The sequence below is a fragment of the Lepus europaeus genome, unplaced genomic scaffold (genome assembly GCF_033115175.1).
Source record: "Lepus europaeus isolate LE1 unplaced genomic scaffold, mLepTim1.pri SCAFFOLD_29, whole genome shotgun sequence".
Taxonomy (NCBI): domain Eukaryota; kingdom Metazoa; phylum Chordata; class Mammalia; order Lagomorpha; family Leporidae; genus Lepus; species Lepus europaeus.
In genome coordinates, this window is record NW_026909167.1 from 4215060 (window position 1) to 4236996 (window position 21937).

The following is a 21937-nucleotide window of genomic DNA, read 5'->3' on the forward strand; positions in this document are numbered from 1 at the left end:
AGCCTAGGAATTACAGCTGGAGTGGGTCCCAGGATAGGAGGAATTCATTCACCAATGACCTTTCACATAAATCATCCAGAGGCTGTCAGATGATGTAAAATGAGTTGCTAAGTCATTAGTGGCGTTCCCAGATCAAGTAGACTCCTTAGTAGCTGTGGTCCTACAGAACAGGAGGGAACTTTACCTAATAACTACTGAAAAGGGGGAATTTGCTTTTTCTTAAATAAAGAGTGCTGTTGGGAGTAGTCAGAAATATGGTCCAGCAACTTAATGAGAGGGTCAGAAAAAGTAGAGGAAAAAAATAGCTAGCTGTTGGACCTTTTAGAGTAATATTTGGAGCTGGTCATCCTGGCTCCTCCCACCATCCAGATCTCTCCCTCCTTGTAATCTTTCTGGCACTCCTGTTTGGTTCCTGAATCATCAACATGATAACCCAGTTTGTCTCTGTCTGCAGGCCATAAAGTTCCAAATGCTCCTTCAGGGCGACTAGCCAGTTAATTTAGAAAATAGAACAGAAGATGGTGCCCCTTAGAATGGTTAAGAGGGCACCAGAGGGGTAGGGGCACATGGAGTAAGTAAGGCCACAAGTAGAGACAAAAGAAGAAAAGTGGGTCCCCAGTGCTAATCTTGAAAAGTGGCTGCTCCCAATTATCTGGTGAAGTAGCTGTGCACAGTTGTCTTGTCTAAGGAGAGATGTCCTAAATTCTTCTGTAATTCCAGTCATAAATCTGTCCTATAAATCTTCCCCTGCTGTCATTTTTATAAATATACTGGACCCACCAACCATTGCAAGTGTGACACTAAGTCATGGAGGCTGCAATTTAAACCCACCAATGCTGTAACACTTAAGGCACAATACTGATGAACTTATAAATATTGTAAGAAGCTGGGATTTCATGCTCCTCTCTCAGGAAATGACTCCAGCTGAGTCTGCTGGCATTAATAACCTGCTCTGGATCCTCCACTCTCTCTGGTGCCTGTTTGAATGGAGTTTTCCACCCCAGGTTTCTTTAACAATGGTGCATTTCAATGGGCACGATTTCAGTTGCGATGTTGACTGGAGCAAAGATTAACACCATGCCAGGTTCAAGAATACCAATCTCCACGTAGATCTTCAAGCAGTGTAGCTTCATTGGCATTGCCATCTTCACAAATGACTTTCCATCCCTTGAACCATGGCATATTAGCACTTGGCTCTAGCATATTGTCACTGTTCTAACCAAAAATTGGCACAAATTCTCCTCTGACAGGGTTGTAGCCAATTTTCTTAATGTAGATGCTAACTCCCTTAATGATTCCCTCATATATCTTCCATCTATAGGGTGTTTCAGTGGGACCTATCTTATTAATTACCACTATTATTGGTTTCACACCCAGTGTATAAGCCAGAAGGGCATGATCACAGGTTTGCCCATTCTTGGAGATACCAGCTTCAAATTCCCTGAGACCAGGAGCAACAATCAGGACAGCACAGTCAGCCTAAGATGTGCCTATAACCATGTTTTTGATAAAGTCTCTGTGTCCAAGGGCATCAATAATAGTCACATAATACTTGCTAGCCTCAAATTTCCACAAGGAGATGTCAATGGGGATACCATGCTCATGCTCAGCTTTCAGTTTATCTAAGACGCAGGCACACTGGAAGGAGCCTTTTCCAATCTCAGCAGCCTCCATCTGAAATTTTTCAATGGTTCTTGTGTCAATGCCACATTTGTAGATCAAATGGCCAGTGGTGGTGGTTTTGCCCAAATCTATGTGTCCAATGATGACACTGTTGATATGGGTTTTTTCCTTTATAATTTTGGCTTTGATTTAGTGGTGATTTTCATGAAACTTATGTTTGGGTGGCAAACCCTTTGCAGAAAAGCTACAATGAGATTTATGAAGTTCCTCAGACCTTAATTTAGGTCTGTGACACAATTAAATTAGAGCTTGCAAGGTTTCTCACTTGAATTATTAGATATTACAATCACAGAGCTAACAATGAAAAATTGAGGCTATTGAGCGAATGCATCAGAATTCCAAAATAATATAGAGAAGAAAATGGGGGCAAGATTGATTTTTGAGCTTTTACAATTTGAATGAAGAAGTCCTTGACAAAAGTGCTGGGAAGAAGGGACAATAGTAGTTTAATGACAATCAGGAATCCTGAGATATCAAAGAAACCAAAAGGTGGCCATACTTAGATATTTTGTCAAAAGTAAGATAATGATAGAAACAATAGATTTATGGGAAGTTATTGGATTATATTAATATTTGTTCCTTAAAGAGCAGCTATTTGAGTGGGGAAAATCCCTGGTTACCCTTGTAATTCAGAGTGGAGGAGGATGCAAGAAAATGTAACAGTCCTTGCTGCTTTTTCTTGAAAGACAGAGATTATAATGTGGTTTTAGAAATTAAGTGAAGAGGAGTTTTCCTATCAAGGTGAAATATGCTTTGTAAATATAAGAAGAAGGATGGATAAGTGTTGGAGAGGATAATGATAATGGATATTTCATTTGTAATTAGTATTGTGAAGTTTTGAAAAATATAAACTGAAATGAAGATATCGTGTAAAAAATTTTTAAAGTATCTAAGATATTATCTTTCAGACATACAGAAAGGTATAAAAATTAGAATCATTCCAAGAATATTTATAAATTTTATAGCATAAAGAGATGTATTTTGACAAATTATTCATTCCATCTGTGTAAGCAAAGTTGAGTGGCAACATGAAAATATGTGAAATTATCAACATGCAAGATGATATGAAGTATCATGGAAGACAAAAAGGTTTAATTTTCTAGATATAGAAACACATGCATTATTAACATATATTAATATATCTTAAAATCGGTGAATGATGAATTTAATTAGACCAGGATTAATATCCTGGTCATGTACTCTGTCAGAGGCAACCATGAGAAAGGCAATCATCTGGAGTAATGAGGCTCAGGTCTTTAATCAGCAGATGTGGTGAGACTATGAGGTTCTTAAACACAAGGTAAAACGAGTAACTGGAAGAGCAAGCTTTTTGGCATAGTGGGTACATCTGCCACCTATGACACTAACATCTCATATGTGTGCTCTCTAAAGTCCTGACTGCTCCACGTCCAATCCAGCTCCCTGCTGATAGTCTGGGAAAGCAGCCAAACATGTTTCAAGTCTTTGTGCCCCTGCCATACATGTGGGAGGCATGGAAAAGGTTCCTGGCCCTGGGCTTCAGACTGGCCCACCTCCAGCTGCTGAGGCCATTTGGGGAGTGAACCAGTAGGCGGAAGATCTCTGTCTCAGCCTATCTGTTACTCTGGATTTCAAATAACCGAATAACTTTTTTTGAAAAAATAAGTAACTGGAGTGAACCTTGCAGTCAAAATGAGGAGAGATTAGGGCTGGTGGAAGTGAGTCCTATAGAAGGGAATTCCCTTGCAAGTACCACAAATGAGTCACAGGAATAATATGAATTAGCTAGAAGGCAACATTTCAGATAAAATTAGATTTGAGATGTACCTCTGAAGATGAATATGTTTAGGAGTCTGACCTTTGGAAAGAGCTAGAACTAAATGTAAATACTTACCAGTGATTTTTTTTTCCTTTTTGGTACCCCAGGATCAAAGGAATGAGTTAATCTTAGTCCTTATTATGATAAATAATCACCATTAATCCTGTGGTATATTTAATTAATGTATTGGGCAAACTTGCAGTTTACAATTGTCTGACACAAAAGCATGAAATGCAGGATATTGCCGCTCATAATGATTTTTAATATAGGATAGGATTTCAGTTACTACATCACTAGAATAACAAGAGGAGCACAATAAATTTTCCTTCAGACTCCTTCATTCTGTATTCTGTGTTCCTTGCTGCCATTCAGGGGTCTTGGAATACAATACTAACATTGTGGCCTGGATATAGCTTCATTTATCCTGTTTAAGGAACTTAGGAGTCAGAATTGCTAATGGAAATATCAAAATACTCCATCATGTCCCATCTAGCCATGAAGTTAAGTTCCATATTGAGCAGGTAGAAATTCACATACATGGAGATGGGGGAAGAGACAGTGCTCAGACTGAGAAACCAACATGATCTGAATCCCTAATGTGCTGCAACCAAGATGACCACGGTCAGTTGCCCGCTGAGAGTTTGGAAGTAACTCAAGGTGGGAATCAAATGCAGCTGTAGAGCTCTGGAAATGCTGAGAGAGGGGCAAAATTGAGAGCAGCTAACCAAAAATAAATCTGAAAGGAACTAAGAGTGACTTTCTGGACTTTAAGAGAAGTGTAACTGTGATATGTGTCAGGCTATCTTAGGATATGTAGTCAGAGGGAGATAGTGAACAATACTTTTATACAAGGAAAATTCCCATATAAAATGATAATTTTTGCTTTGTTATATGTAAACTGGGGAGAAGAATGTACTCCCTATGAGCAACGATATTCATAGTATACTGAATTTTTACCACAGGAGGAAAGGAGGCTTCCCTTGTGTTTCTTACAGCACTCTGCATCTCACGTGGGTTGAAAGTCACTCCCAGGTGAAGGATTTGGGATTCACATCTGCTATCACTGAGAATCATGAGTAAGACTGGATCTCAGGACTTCTTTCTCTTCTTATTCAGTTCTGCTTGCTTACTGCTCAGGCTATCCATTGTGGAAGGCAGAAATCTGAATATAGACCTACAATATGACCCAGCCATCCCACCCCTGGGAATCTAACCAAAGGAAATGAAATCAAAATATGAAAATATTATCTATACTCCCATGTTTACTGCAGCTCAGTTAGCAATAACTGAGATATGGAATCAACCCATATGTCCATCAACTGCAGACTGAATAAGGAGATTAAGGTATATATACACTATGGAATGTTACACAGTGGTAAAAAAAATGGAATCCTTTCATTTACAAGAAAATGGAAGAAACTGGAAACCATTATACTTAGTGAAATAAGGCAGTCACAAAAAGACAAATATCGTATGGTCTCCTGATCTGTGGTAACTAATAGAATACCTAAAATGTAATCCTATAAGAGTGGAATTAACACTTTGAGATGTGATGATTTTGAACAGCCCTTGCCTTGACTGTTGAGGGACAAGATTTTGGTTGGTTGGTTTTGTTTTGTTTTGTTTTCTTCATACTCATCAGTGAATTCTAGTTAGTGTAGGGATAATTTTATGAGTATAAAAGTTAACTGAAAAATTGATCTCTGTAAAAAGTAAGAATGGAAAAGGAAGAGGGAGGAGGGAAGAGGGCAGGAGTACGAGTGGGAGGAAGGTAGAAGGGGAAATCATCATGTACCCAAATCTGTATATATTAAATACATGAAGTTGTATTCCTTAAATAAAAGTTTTTAAATGTGATTTACAGGGGCTGGTGCTGTGGTGCAGTGGGTTAACACCCTGACCTGAAGTGCTGGCATTCCATATGGGTGCCAGTTCAAGACCCAGCTGCTCTACTTCCTATCCAGCTCTCTGCTATGGCCTGGGAATGCAGTCGCTGATGGCCCAAGTCCTTGGGCCCCTGCACCCATGTGGGAGACCCAGAAGCTCCTGGATCCTGGCTTCAGATCAGTGCAGCTCTGACTATTGTGGCCAATTGGGGAGTGAACCATCAGATGGAAGACCTCCCTCTCTGCCTCTTCTCTCTCTGTGTAACTTACTTTCAAATAAATAAATAAATCTTTTTTTAAAATGTGATATGCTTCACAATTTAAGACAATAGTTTTCTTTTAAAAATATTTATTTATTTATTTAAAAGTCAGAGCTGCACAGATAGAGGAGAGGCAGAGAGAGAGAGAGGTCTTCCTTCCACTGGTTCACTCACCCAATGACTGCCATAGCTGGAGCTGTGCCAATCTGAAGCCAGGAGCTGGGAGCTTCTTCCAGGTCTCCTTCATAGGTGCAAGGGACCAAGGATTTGGGCCAACTTCCACTGCTTTCCCAGGCCATAATAGAGAGCTGAATCAGAAGAGGAGCAGCCAGGACTTGAACCAGCACCCATATAGGATGCTGGCACTGCAGGAGGAGGCTTCAGCTGCTATGCCACAGCGGCAGCCCCATTAGTTTTTTCTTTAAAAAAAATTAGTTATTTATTTGAAAGGCAGAAATACAGAGAGGGAAAGAGAGAGAGGGAGAGAGAGAGAGAGAGAGAGAGAGAGAGAGAGAGAGAGAGAATCTTCCATCCACTGGTTTACTCCCCAAATGGCCTCAATGGCCAGAGCTGGGCCAATTCAAAACCAGGAGCCAGGGGTTTCTTCCAGGTCTCCTACATGGGTGTGAGAAGTTTCTTTTCTAGCAAAAATGAATTTGACTTACTAGAGAAAGATCTTTGAAGGCTTTTTGCTAAACTCATTGCTCTTTGAAAAACTAAACTTCAATCCATGACAATACAAATGGTAAGTTTTTATTTACAGAACATTTGTGAGTTTATTGTGCCTACTCTGTGATTTATTACTTTAAAGAATAGAAACTATGCACATATGCTAAAATTGGAATGAAACTATGCAGGTAAGTTTCACTTTGCCTAAATTTATTGATACACCTATGATTTGCAAAAGAATGAGCACAATTTTATTTTCTTAATGATTCTGTCTTGAAACTTGTACACTGAATCCAAGGGAAAGAACTAGGGATAGAGACTTATGAGTTCTGAGTTGAAGTGTCTCAGAAGGCAGTTCTCTTCTAGATTCAGTCCAAAAACTCTCTCAATACAGGTAAGAGAAAGTGCAGCGTGGAAAGCATCTTTTTACTCAGTCAATTCTAGACAGTCTGAGTGTTCATGGGATCTTCATTGGGCTATGTCATGGGTAATGAATCCTTTGAATGTGAGTAGTCACTATTACAGGTCTCTGTACAGTCTATCAAATTTTCAGGACTCATCTCACTTCTCACCATAGTCTCCAGCTGCTCTTTTGGAAGGAAGAAGGTCTGCCCCACTTCCAGGATACTTAAGTGTGGTCCTGGGAGAAGCATAATTGAAGGACCCCACAGCTTGAGGCTAAAGCATAATGGCACATGATTATATGTGAGAATGACTCAATTTGCTGTCTTAATTGTTCGGTGAAAATCAGAATGAGGAGGATGATAGGCCTCTACATCTCCATGTATATTTTACTCTCTGCTGCAAACCCAGAATAGGTCATCCAAGGAATGAACACTAGTTCCAGGCATTTAGATGATGCCCTCTGCTTAACATTACCTACTCCAATCTTCTTGCTCCTTTTCATCTGAATTTTTACTTTTACCTGACAAGATTCAACAACTTGCTCACTCTCTTCTACATCTGGACACACTGCTTGTACTTTCTCATAAAATGCATCATAAACCTATCAATTACTCTGATATTTTTCTTTTTTAATGTGTTTATTTTATTTTATTTTTTTATTTTTGACAGGCAGAGTGGACAGTGAGAGAGAGAGAGATAGAGAGAAAGGTCTTCCTTTGCCGTTGGTTCACCCTCCAATGGCTGCCGTGGCCGGTGCACCATGCTGATCTGAAGGCAGGAGCCAGGTGCTTCTCCTGGTCTCCCATGGGGTGCAGGGCCCAAGCACTTAGGCCATCCTCCACTGCACTCCTGGGCCACAGCAGAGAGCTGGACTGGAAGAGGGGCAACCGGGACAGAATCCGGCACCCTAACCGGGACTAGAACCCGGTATGCCAGCACCGCTAGGTGGAGGATTAGCCTATTGAGCCATGGCACTGGCCTTTAATGTGTTTTTTAAGCAATTATTTATCTATTTATTTGAAAGGCAGAGTTACAGAGAGGGAGAGAGAGAGAGAAGTCTTCTACCACTGGTTCACTCTCCAGATGGCTGCAACAGACAGTGCTGTGCCAATCTGAAGCCAGGAGGAGCCAGGAGCTTCTTCCAGGTGTTCCATGTGGGTGCAGGGGCCCAAGCACTTGGGCCATGTTCTCCTGCTTTCCCAGGCCATAGCAGAGAGCTGGATAGGAAGAGGGGCAGCCAGGACTAGAACCAGCACCCATATGGGATGCCAGCACAGCAAGTGGAGGATTAACATGCACCATGGTGCCGGCCCCCTGACTTCTAGCTTCAATTGTCCCAGCCCTGGACATTGCAGCCCTTTGGGGAATGAACCAGCAGATAGAATACCTCCCTATCTGTCTCTGCCTCCTTCTCTCTGTAACCCTGCATTTCAAATAAATAAATTAAACTTTTTAAAAAGAAAATATGAGTCTTTCTTGGCTTGAATTTTTAACTTTGAGAGAATCTGAATCATAGATTATCATATGTATTTAATGCAAAGAATCAACAAACTACAATGCACCTACTTTTACATTGCAACTCTGTTCATCATTTTAGACTTCTAAATTTGAGAGTTTTCTGGGCCAGATTAATGCATGATTTATCAAATTTCTTGTTTACTTATACAAAGTCAATTATAGTATTATATTCTGCTATTGTCTTATAACTCTGTTCATGGTTTTCAGGATGACAACTTAATTTGTTATCTTCTTGTTGGTCTTATTATATAATTTTCTTTTGAGCTTTGTGTCTTTTGCTTGACAGAATTCTTCAGAAATAGAATTCCCTGGAAAACAATACTGGCCTGGCACTTCGGGATGGTGACTTTTTTTTTTTTTTGACAGGTAGAGTGGACAGTGAGAGAGAGATACAGAGAAAGGTCTTCCTTTGCCGTTGGTTCACCCTCCAATGGCCACCACCACGCTGATCTGAAGCCAGGAGCCAGGTGCTTCTCCTGGTCTCCCATGTGGGTACAGGGCCCAAGGACTTGGGCCATCCTCCACTGCATTCCCGGGCCACAGCAGAGAGCTGGACTGGAAGAGGAGCAACTGGGACAGAATCTGGCACCCCGACAAGGACTAGAACCCAGTGTGCTGGCACTGCAGGCAGAAGATTAGCCTATTGAGCCACAGCACTGGCCCTTTTCTTTTTTTCCTGGTAAGAAAAGCTATCTACCTGATGACTTTTGCCTCACCTGTGTTGCTCATTATCTTCTATTTCCCTCTAATTCTTCTCCACCTTTTCTTTTGCCTTATCCCATTATCTATCTTTCTTTCTCTTTTTAAAAATTATTTTATTTGACAGATAGAGGTACAGTGAGAGAGAGAGAGAGACAGAGAGAAAGATCTTTCTTCTGTTGGTTCACCCCCCAAATGGCTACTATGGTCAGTGCTGTGCTGATCCAAAGCCAAGAGCCAGGTGCTTCCTCTTGGTCTCCCACATGGGTGCAGGGCCCAAGCACTTGAGCCATCCTCCACTGCCCTCCCGGGCCACAGCAGAGAGCTGGACTGGAAGAGTAGCAACCAGGACTGGAACCCAGTGCCCATATGGGATGCTGGCACTGCAGGTGGAGGATTAACCAAGTGAGCCACGGCACTGGCCCCATACCTTTCTTTCTCAAAGTATTCCACATTTTATTTGTCTTTGCTTTTAATTCTATAATAGTGAATTCTTATGTCCTTTTTTCTTTTTTTGAAAGTTCATTCACTTATTTGAAAGGGATAGTTACAGAGAGGCAGAGACAGAGAGATAGAGAGGTCTCCCATCTGCTGGCTCACCCCACAAATGGCTGCAATGACTGGAGCTGCACCAATCTGAAGCAGGAGCCAGAAGCTTCCTCTGGGTCTCCCATGCAGTTGCAGGAGCCCTAGCCACTGGGCAATCCTCCATGGCACTCCCAGGCCACAGCAGAGAGCTGAATCAGAAGCAGAACAGCCAGGACTTAAATTGGCACCCACATGGGATGCTGGCACTGCAGGTAGCAGCTTTACCTGCTATGCCACAGTGCTGACCCCGGGATGGTGAGTTCTAGCTGCATAACAGATACAGCTAAGTTCAACAATGGACTACAGGTAAAGTTAGCCTGAGGTCCACTTCTAAACTTTCATTGGTGCTCCAATATGGCTAAAACATATTGACACTGATCCCTTCTCAGCAAATGTTTCTCTCTTGACATGGGTCTGGACCAAAAACCAGGTCAAATACAACCTGGAAACATTGGACAAATGGAACATGATTGATCAGCTGCATTTTCAGAAATGGATCTTGATCACAAGGAGGAAACAAAAACCAAGATGCAATGAGTCATTGGTGTCAATCCGAAACCAAATTAGATGAAGCACAGAGGTTATTTAGAAAGGATTTTGAGTCCTTTATTGCTTGATAGCAGCTGTCACAAAGGATCCCGCTAGAAGTACATCATCTAAAAAGATGCCCCATTTTGACAGAGATCCTAACTAGATATTATATTTCATATTCTCATATCTAATGCTATACCCTATATAAAGCACCCGCAGTGAAGTGTTGAGGAAATTCTTTAACTTATTTGATTCTGAGGAGCCAAGATTTGGATGGGAGTATGGATTCAAACTTTGGAAAATAAAATGACTGATGCTGTAAGATTAGACATTGCCACCTGAAGCTGGTTGATATGTCTCAGAATAATAGTCACTTGTGATACACTGCAGGACACAGAGTATTTCAATTTTGGGCAGTTCACCGCAGTGTATACAGCTCACTGTATGTGCTTCCATTTCTGAATCAAAGAAGGTTACTGGCTCATTTCTGGCTATTTGGGAGATACTAAATCATACTATTTGATAGCTTAAATGTTACTCTAAAGCTGTGTCATTTTTAATACAATCACTTTGCTATGAGATCCCACTGGGACACATGTCTGTGAATAATTACATGATATTGAATAAGTATGCCTTAGCAGGCTGGGTCTGACCAATAGGCCTCGTAAAGCCCATTTGGTCTGACCCTTCCAACACAACAAAAAATGGAATTTGATATTCAATAAATCAACAGCAGACTAAATCTTAAGTTGATCATTTTGTATGGCCTCTGAATGATGTTATAGATACACAAATTGCTCCGGGATGAAAAGCCTTTTGCTTTAAAGACTATAGACCTGAAGCAGTCATAGATGGAAACAGCTTCACAGACAAGATTCAAGGATTGAACATACAACAGTGACTCCATAGGAAACTTTGGAAGGAGTAGCAATGCTATAAAGTAGCTTATCACAGAAGCCTAAACTCAAAGCCTTCACTCAGGCCCTGTGTCTCAGAGGAGGTAGGAGTCAATATTCACACTGACCTGAGTTAGGAAAGAAGGATGCTAATGACCTGGGTTTCCTTTGGGATAGAGATGAAAGATGTATTTTAGGCTTCCTTGAGTTCAAGAAAGATGGAAAATATATACAGAAATCTGTGAGTTTCCCAAGTTTTCTTTTTAAATTTATTTATTTATTATTATTATTATTATTTATTATTTATTTGAAAGTCAGAGATACACAGAGAGAGAAAGAGAGGCAGAGAGAGAGGTCTTCCATCTGCTGGTTCACTCCCCTACAAGCTGCAATGGCCAGAGCTGCACCCATCAGAAGTCAGGATCGATCCAGGAGCCTCCTCCGGGTCTCCCATGTGGGTGAAGGGGCCCAAGGACATGGGCCATCTTCTACTGTTTTCCGATGCCATAGCAGAGAGCTGGATCGGAAGTGGAGCAGCCAGGAGTTGAGCCGGTGCCCATATAGGGTGCCACACTGCAGGCAGCAGTTTCACCTGCTATGCCACAGTGCTGGCCCCCAAACTTTCTTTGAAGCTAGTCCATATCTCTGTTCCATTTGTATGACAACTGGTTATTCATCTTTGTTCTATAGTCAGGACTGGAGAGTGTGATTTTGCACATTAAGATGCTGGCATAGTATACTCAACAGAATAGGAGCAATTGAGACAAAAACCCCTATAATACAAAAGCAGGACCCAGCATTTTGTCTGTCTCCCTTAGCCCAAGTTGCCCTTGCCTGTACTGTATCAGAAAGAATTCACTGAATTGAGGGAGTTATACAGCTGGTCTGACAAACCTCCAGTCACTGGACACACTCATTTGCTTCTGCAATAGATAAAAGTGCGGGCCAATATTGTCTGGAGAGGTTTATCTGGGGGAGTTTCAGATCTAGGTAAGAAAAACCCAAGTTTGGGGCAGTATGTAACTACCAGTTACATGTAAACCTCCAGACCAACTGAAACCTGTCTGGACATCATAGACATTCCCTGAAGAACATGACATTCCCAACTAGTAAGAGAAAGGTCACAAACACCACTGATCAATCAGGAACTTGCACACAAGCAGAGCATGTAGCACTCAGACCCTGTAAGAAATTTTACCTCTAATTTCCTGAAAAGCCCTGTAGTAATTAAGCAATAGTTGTGCTACTTCTTGCTCTGGGCTTGAAATAAATACTTTCTTTCACCTCACCACCCCAATGTAAGTGATGGGCTTACTGTGTGTTGAGTAAGCATAATCAGATTTGAGGGTTCTATAGCAATTCCACCATCCAGATTGGGGAAATGTTCTGTAATAGGAGTAAAGATGAGAATTGAACCCAGGCATGCTGACATGGAATGTAGGCATCTCAAGCAGTTCTCCAATCACTATGACAAATCCCATCCTCTTAGTTTTTTTGTTTGTTTTAAAGATTTATTGATTGATTTAAAAGCCAGAGTTACTCAGAGACAGGGAGAGAGAGAGAGAGAGAGAGAGAGAGAGAGAGAGATCATCCATCCACTGGTTCACTACCCAAATGACTGTGATGGCCTGAGCTGGACCTATTCAAAGCCAGGAGCCAGGAGCTTCTTCTCAGTCTCCCACATGGATGCAGGGGGACCAAGCACTTGGGTCATCTTCTTCTGCTTTCCCAGGTACATTAGCATGGAGCAGGATTGGAAGAGGAGCAGCCAGGACTTGAAGTGGCACCCATATGAGATGCCCGTGCTGCAGGTGGAGGCTTAGCCCACTACACCACAGTGCCAGACTCCAGCCTTTAGCTTTTTAAACTATTTTTTTCTTTGAATGTCAGACAGACAAGAGACAGTAGAGATCACCCATCTGTTGGTTCACTCCCAAAATGTCAGCAACAGTGAGGGCTGAGTTAGCCCAAAGTCAGGAATCAAAAACTCATTCCAGGTTTCCCTCATGGCTGGTATGGATCCAAGTACTTTAACCTCCAAAGGTGCACATTAATAGAATGATGCAATTGGAAGAAAAGTCAAGGCTCTATCCTAGGCACTTCTGTAGTTGATGTGAGTATCACAAATGGCAGCTTAACTACTGTACCAAATTCCACCCCAGCTAACTTTTTTGAGATATTTTCCCTCATGAAATTCTTTCTCTATTGAGGAGAGAGAAAACTGACTTTTCTTGGACAAAAATTGCAAGTTAAGTATGGAAATTTTCACAAATGAAAATAAGATATACCCAATAGTTATCTTAAGTACCTTACTTGAAAGTTTGCTTTTAATAAATACAGGAGGGGCCGGCATTGTGACATAGCAGGTATACCTGCCACCTGCAGTGCCAGCATTCCATGTGGGAATGGAGTCCTGGCTGCTCCATTTCCAATCCAGCTCTCTGCTATGACCAGGGAAAGCAGTAGAAGATATCTCAAGTCATTTGGCCCCTGCACTCATATGGGAGACCCAGAAGAAGCTCCTGGCTCCCGGCTTTGGAGTGACACACCTCCAGCCATTGTGGCCAGTTGGGGAGTGAACCAGCAGATGGAAAACCTCTCTCTCTCTCTGTCTCTCCTTCTCTCTCTGTGTAACTCTGACTTTCAAATAAATAATAAATCTTTAAAATAAATAAATACAGGAAAGTAAGAAGTTAATAGATTATTGTTTGGGTACTAATAACATATCTAAGTTTGACATAATGCGAATTTTAACATCTCTGCTTTTGAAGACATTTACAACTACTTTGAAGTTGTTGATAAGAGAATGATATAGAATTACTGAAAGCATGAATACAAGGGCTGGCACTGTGGCACAGCAGGTGAACACCTTGGCCTAAAGTGCTGGCATCCCATATGGGCACCGGTTCTAGTCCTGGCTGCTCCTCTTCCGATCCAGCTGTCTGCTACGGCCTGGGATAGCAGGAAGATGGCCCAAGTCCTTGGGCCCCTGCACCCATGTGGGAGACCCAGAAGAAGCTCCTGGCTCCTGGCTTCGGATCAGCGCAGCTCCAACCACTGCAGCCAATTGGGGAGTGAGCCATCGGATGGAAGACCTCTCTCTCTCTTTCTCTCTCTTTCTCTCTCTCTGGCTCTCCTCTCTCTGTGTAACTCTGACTTTCAAATAAAAATAAATAAATCTTTTTTAAAAAAAGAAAACATGAATGTAAGAGGTCACATTTTTCCTTTTGTTTCAGGTTCCAATGAAGGTCAACCAGCAGTGACTGGTTCCCAAGTCTGTACTGCAAAGTTCTGATACATTGTGTATATTTTCACACTGTTGTTTTCTGTCACTCTTTAAATCTACATTGAAATTTCTCCCCTAGGGGCTGGTTCTCTGGTGTAGCAGGTTAAGCTATCATCTGCAGCACTGGCATCCCATATGGGCTCCAGTTCAAGTCCTAGCTGCCCCACTTCTGATAAAGCTCCCTGCTAATGGCCTAAGAAAAGCAGCAGAAGATGGTCCAAGTCCTTGGGTCCCTGCACCCATGTGGGAGACCCAGTGGAGGCTCCTGACTCCTGGCTTCAGATCGGCCCAGCTCCTGCCATTGCAGCCATTTGGGTAGTGAACCAGTTGATGGAAGTTCTCTCTTTCTCTCTGGTTCTTCCTTTCAAATAAATTAAAAAAAAAAAACTCAAAAATTATTTCTTCCCTAAGCACTTCTGGATGTATAAAAAGTCACAGCATAATATAGATTCATCCCATTAAAACACTCAATGATAGATCCATGACTTTTTCTTCCACTTTATATGAAGAAGTAAAGAATAACTCACCTGGGAATATTTCAGAAAATGAGAGCATCTCTGCTGTTAGTTTAGAGAAACATCCAGCCTTTAGGCTGAGTGCTGGTGCAAAGTTAACTGTTTCATGGTTGCTTGCTGCCCTCTGCTGGCCCTCTGCTGGAACTAATAAATTATTTGTTAGATACTGACAAATGGTTTACAAATCTAAAGACCCTACACAATGGTGAATAGCAAAGTTGAAGTGGTCACAGTTTCTCATTTTAGTACTTATAATTATTTAGTACTTATTATTTGGCATAGTACTTAAAAGAACTACATTCTATATCACAGTGCCTGGGTTCAAGTCCCAGCACTGTTTCTGATCCAGCTTCCTGCTCAGGCACAACCAAGGAAGCAGCAAGCTGAAGAGTTGTCTCTCTGCCACCAAGCTGAGCGTTTCAGAATGAGCTTCCAGCTTCTGCTTCAGCCTGGCCAGTCCCAGTGGATGCAAAATCTCTCTCTCTGTTTGTGTGTGTGTATGTGTGTGTATGTCTCTTTGCCTTTCAAATAATTTTTTTTAAGTGAGAAACATCCTGGATAAGAAGAAAGAAGAAAGAAAGAAAGAAAGAAAGAAAGAAAGAAAGAAAGAAAGAAAGAAAGAAAGAAAGAAAGAAAGAGAGAGAGAGAGAGAGAGAGAGAAAGAAAGAAAGAAAGAAAGAAAGAAAGAAAGAAAGAAAAAGAAAAATTCCTCCTAAGCCATCAGGGTCATGTTCAGGATATTTTCCTCCATTTGGATGCAATCCCAGGTATTCCAGAAGCTGCAGTGGTGCCTGCTTAGCCCAGTCTGTAACAATCCTGTGCACCATGTGGGGCCTTTAGGGGGAATTTTGGTGCAAAGCTCACTATTCAGTGGTTACTTGCTGCCCCCTGCTGGCCCTCTGATGAAACTAATAAACTTTTTGTTAGATACTGACCAATTCTTCACAAACCTAGAAGACTCTACACAATGAATAGCAAAGTTGAAGTGGTCATAATTTCCCATTTTAGTACTTATTTTTTTTGACAGGCAGAGTGGACAGTGAGAGAGAGAGAGAGAAAGCCAGGTGCTTATCCTGGTCTCCCATGCGGGTGGAGGGCCCAAGCACTTGGGCCATCCTCCACTGCACTCCCTGGCCACAGCAGAGAGCTGGCCTGGAAGATGGGCAACCGGGACAGGATCGGTGCCCCGACCGGGACTAGAACCCCGTGTGCCGGCGCCGCAAGGTGGAGGATTAGCCTAGTGAACCGCGGCGCCGGCCAGTACTTATTGTAAAGCTATAAGAATTCTTCTTAGATGTGTTATTGATATTCATGTCACAGAACATTCTTTGTTGCATTTGTATACTTTTATTTTATTTAGGATCTTTTGTGACCAAGCAAAAGGTCATCTGCAGTGTTCTATGTGAACTTGAACAGAATGTGTATTATTTTAAGTACTTGATCAAGTTGCTTTATGCTGTTGTTCACATCGTCTATATCCTTTACAATATTTTGCAAACTTGTTCTGTCCATTACTGAAAGTGACATATTTGTGTCCCCTAATATTAGTCTTTAAAAAAAGATTTATTTATTATATATAAGGCAGAGTTACAGCGAGAGAAAGATAGAGATCTTCCATCTGCTGAGTCTCTCCCAAAATGGCTGCAAGGGCTGGATCTGGGCCAATCTGAAGCCAGGATCCAAGACATTCTCCCAGGTCTCTCACAGGGATGCAGGGGCCAAGCACTTGAGCTGTCCTCAGCTGCTTTCCCAGGCACATTATCTGGGAGTTGCACTGGAAATGGAATAGCCAGGACTAGAACCAGCACCCATATGGGATGCCAGTGCCACACATATCAGTTTTACATTCTATGCCATAATGCCAGCCCTTCCTAATACTAGTCTTGACCAGTCTTTACTCTTTGGTTTTTGTTATTTTCTTTCATTTAATGCTGTGCTTTTTTGTTAGATGCATGTATATGTACAATTAAAATATTATCCAGGTTGATTGACCTTCTTTGTACCATTAAATGTCATTTATCTGTAGTAATTTCTTTTATTTTAGACTGTATTCTGTTCCTTATTAGAATGGTCAGCAAGTGTATACAGCTCTTTGTACTTGTCTTACATTGTATATCAGTTTTTTAAGCTTTACAGTCTAATATTTTTATATTAGAAGCACCACTGTTCTGGTGCTTAAGGCTCATTTGCTTCATAGTTCGGGCTTTTTCAGTTTTTTCCATTTCTTTCAACTGGGCATTCATATCAACTTTCTGCAGCTGCTCAAACTCTGTTGGGGTTTTCTTGGCTTTCGCTTTCTGCAAAACTTTGTGGTACATTTGTTTTTAAATTTCTTCTCTCTGAGTTCTGGCCTCATAGTAGGACTACAGAGCTCAAACCCTCTGAAGCTCTGGTCAGCACATTTTAGCCTCTTCCAAGATTATGACCTTCAGAGACTTTTTTGCACTGGAGACAGTAAAGGGTCTGTCACTGGCAGCTTGTTCTAATGGAGGAGGTTACAAACTTTCTGCTCCAAAGGGATCCTTGCCTTCCTGCCACTGAGCACATATTAGATGGGAGGAAAGGTTGATTACTCCTTCTCCAGGGGAAAAACCAGCTGCTGTTCCAGCTGGCTCTTCAGAATGATAGGATCCCATTTGGAGAAGGCTTGTGAGGTTTTATGGACTGTCACTTCTCTATGGAACCATTCAACTTCTTTGTTAAAGGATAGTTCCAGAGTCTTCTTTGCTTTGACTCTATTTATTTGCTTTTTCACAGTGGCCAACTAGGATGAAGTTTTTTTTTTTTTTTTTTGACAGGCAGAATGGACAGTGAGAGAGAGAGAGACAGAGAGAAAGGTCTTCCTTTGCCGTTGGTTCACCCTCTAATGGCCGCCGCGGTAGCGCGCTGCGGCCGGCGCACCGCGCTGTTCCGATGGCAGGAGCCAGGTGCTTATCCTGGTCTCCCATGGGGTGCAGAGCCCAAACACTTGGGCCATCCTCCACTGCACTCCCTGGCCACAGCAGAGAGCTGGCCTGGAAGAGGGGCAACTGGGACAGGATCGGTGCCCCGACCGGGACTAGAACCCGGTGTGCCGGCGCCGCAAGGCGGAGGATTAGCCTGTTGAGCCACGGCGCCGGCCTAGGATGAAGTTTTAACAGGCTCAAGCAGATCTGAAAAGATCAGCTTTTCTCCCAGTTTACAACTGACATTGAACTCTGATACCTTTGGATGGGCCTCAGATCTCTCAGCCAATGTCTACTATTATTGTCATCAAGAGAACTAATTGCTGTGGGGCTGGCGCTGTGGCACAGTGGGTTAATGCCCTGGCCTGAAGCACCAGCATCCCAGTTCTAGTCCCAGCTGCTCCTCTTCTGATCCAGCTCTCTGCTATGGCCTGGGAAAGCAGTAGAAGATGGCCCAAGTCCTTGGGCCCCTGCACCCATGTGGGAGACCCGGAAGAAGCTCCTGGTTCTGGGCTTTGGATCGGCGCAGCTCCACCCATTTTGGCTAACTGGGGAGTGAACCGTCAGATTCCCTCCCATCCCCAACCCTCCCCTTTCCTGCTCCCTCTCCCCTTCCAATCACATCATGATTCATTTTCAATTCTCTTTATATACAGAAGATCAGTTTAGTATATATTAGGTAACGATTTCAACAGTTTGCCCCCATATAGCAACACAAAGTGAAAAAAAAATACTGTTGGAGTACTAGTTATAGCATTAAATAAGAGTGTACAGCACATTAAAGACAGAGATCCTACATAATATTTTTTAAATTAATTTTCTATGCCATTTCCAATTCGACACCAGGTTTTTTTTTTTCATTTCCAATTATCTTTATATACAGAAGATTGATTCAGTATATAATTAGTAAAGAACTCATCAGTTTGTACCCACGCAGAAACACAAAGTGTAAAAATACTGTTTCAGTACTAGTTATAGTATCACTGCACATTAGACAACACATTAAGGACAGATCTCACATGGGATGTAAGTACACAGTGACTTCTGTTGCTGACTTAACAATTTGACACTCCTGTTCGTGGTGTCAGTAATCTCCCTAGGCTCTAGTCATGAGTTGCCAGGGCTATGGAAGACTTTAGAGTTCGCTGACTTTGATCTTATTCCGATAGGGTCATAGTCAAAGTGGAAGTTCTCCCCTCCCTTCAGAGAAAGGTACCTCCTTCTTTGATGGCCCCATTCTTTCCACTGGGATCTCACTCACAGAGATCTTTCATTTAGGTCTTCTTCTTCTTTTTTTTTTTTTTTCTTTTCCATGGTATCTTGGCTTTCCATGCCTACAATACTCTCATGGGCTCTTCAACCAGATCCGAATGCCTTAAGGGCTGATTCTGAGGCCAGAGTGTTGTTTAGGATGTCTGCCATTCTATGAGTCTGCTGTGTATCCCACTTCCCATGTTGGATCTTTCTCTCCCTTTTTGATTCTATCAGTTAGTATTAGTAGACACTTGTCTTGTTTGTGTGATCCCTTTGACTCTTAGACCTATCAGAGCCATCAATTGTGAACTGAAATTGATCACTTGGACTAGAGAGATGGCATTGGTACATGCCACCTTGATGGGATTGTGTTGGAATCCCCTGGCACATTTCTAACTCCACCATTTGGGGCAAGTCCGATTGAGCATGTCCCAAATTGTACATCTCCTCCCTCTCTTTTTCCACTCTGAAATTTAACAGGGATCACTTCTCAGTTAAAATTTATATACCTAAGAATAATTGTGTGTTAATTACAGAGTTCAACCACTAGTACTAGAACAACAACAACAACAACAACAAATACTAAAAAGGATAAAGTATTACATTGTACATCTAGAGTCAGGACAAGAGCTGATCAGGTCACTGTTTCTTATAGTGTCCATTTCACTTCCACAGGTTTCCCCTTTGGTGCTCAGTTGTCACCGATCAGGGTAAACAAATGATATTTGTCTCTTTGGGACTGGCTTAATTCACTCAGCATGATGTTTTCCAGATTCCTCCATCTTGTTGCAAATGACTGGGTTTCATTGTTTCTTACTGCTGTATAGTATTCTATGGAGTACATGTCCCATAATTTCTTTATCCAGTCTAATGTTGATGGGCATTTGGGTTGGTTTCAGGTCTTAGCTATTGTGAATTGAGCTGCAATAAACATTAAGGTGCAGATGGCTTTTTTATTAGCCAAATTAAGTTCCTTTGGGTAAATTCCAAGGAGTGGGATGGCTGGGTTGTATGGTAGGGTTATGTTCAGGTTTCTGAGGAATCTCCAGACTGACTTCCAGAGTGGCTTAACCAGTTTGCATTCCCACCAACAGTGGGTTAGTGTCCCTTTTTCCCCACATCCTCTCCAGCATCTATTGTTGGTAGATTTCTGAATGTGAGCCATTCTCACCGGGGTGAGGTGAAACCTCATAGTGGTTTTGATTTGCATTTCTCTGATTGCTAGTGATCTTGAACATTTTTTCATGTGTCTGTTGGCCATTTGGATTTCCTCTTTCGAAAAATGTCTATTGAGGTCCTTGGCCCATCTCTTAAGTGGGTTGTTTGTTTTGTTGTTGTGGGTTTTCTTGATTTCTTTGTAGATTCTGGTTATCAACCCTTTCTCTGTAGTGTAGTTTGCAAATATTTTTTCCCATTCTGTCCGTTGTCTCTTCACTTTCCTGACTGTTTCTTTTGAAGTACAGAAACTTCTCAATTTGATGCAATCCCAAATGTTAATTTTGGTTTTGACTGCCTGTGCTCCTGGGGTCTTTTCCAAGAAGTCTTGGCCTGTACCTATATCTTGCATGGTTTCTCCAATGCTATCTAATAATTTGATGGTTTCGGGTCATAGATTTAAGTCTTTAATCCATGTTGAGTGAATTTTTGTGTAAGGTGAAAGGTAGGGGTCTTGCTTCAAGCTTCAGCATGTGGAAATCCAATTTTCCCAGCACCATTTATTGAATAGGCTGTCCTTATTCCAGGGATTAGTTTTGGATCTTTGATCAAATATACGTTGGCTGTAGATGTTTGGATTGATTTCTGGTGTTCCTGTTTTGTTCCATTGGTCTATCCATCTGTTTCTGTACCAGTACCATGCTGTTTTGATAACAACTGCCCTGTAGTATGTCCTGAAATCTGGTATTGTGATGCCTCCAGCTTTGTTTTTGTTGTACAAGATTGCTTTGGCTATTCAAGGTCTTCTGTGTCTCCATATGAATTTCAGCATCATTTTTTCCAGATCTGAGAAGGTCTTCGGTATCTTGATTGGTATTGCATTGAATGTATAAATTGCTTTTGGGAGAATAGACTTTTTGATGATATTGATTCTTCCAATCCATGAGCATGGAAGATTTCTCCATTTTTTGGTATCCTCTTCTATTTCTTCCTTTAAGGTTTTGTAGTTTTCATCGTAGAGATCTTTAACATCCTTGGTTGAGTTTCTTCCAAGGTATTTGATTGCTTTTTGTAGCTATTGTGAATGGGATTGATCTTAGAAGTTCTTCCTCAGCCGTGGCATTGCCTGTGTATACAAAGGCTGTTGATTTTTGTGCATTGATTTTATATCCTGCTACTTTGCCAAACTCTTCGATGAGTTCCAGCAGTCTCTTAGTAGAGTTCTTTGGGTCCCCTAAATAAAGAATCATATCATCTGCAAAGAGGGATAGTTTGAGTTCTTCCTTCCCGATTTGTATCCCTTTAATTTCTTTTTCTTGCCTAATAGCTCTGGCTAAAACTTCCAGAACTATATTGAAGAGCAGTGGTGAGAGTGGACATCCCTGTCTGGTGCCAGATCTCAGCGGAAATGCTTCCAACTTTTCCCCATTCAATAGGATGTTGGCCGTGGGTTTTTCATATATTGCTTTGATTGCATTGAGGAATGTTCCTTCCATACCCAGTTTGCTTAGAGTTTTCATCATGAAAGGGTGTTGTATTTTATCAAATGCTTTCTCTGTGTCTATTGAGAGAATCATATGGTTTTTCTTCTGCAGTCTGTTAATGTAGTGTATTAAATTGATGGTTTTGCGAACGTTGAACCATCCCTGCATACCAGGGATAAATCCCACTTGGTCTGGGTGGATGATCTTTCTGATGTGTTGTTGTATTCTATTGGCCAGAATTTTATTGAGTATTTTTGCATCTATGTTCATCAGGGATATTGGTCTGTAATTCTCTTTCAGTGCTGCATCTTTTTCCGGCTTAGCAATTAAGGTGATGCTGGCTTCATAGAAAGAATTTGGGAGGA

At 41.7% G+C, this 21937-nt stretch overlaps 1 pseudogene; it reads right to left on the reverse strand.

Annotated features, from left to right (window-relative positions):
• Positions 1-1010: 1010 nt before the first annotated feature.
• Positions 1011-17052, reverse strand: LOC133754765 (putative elongation factor 1-alpha-like 3; annotated as a pseudogene).
• Positions 17053-21937: the final 4885 nt, after the last annotated feature.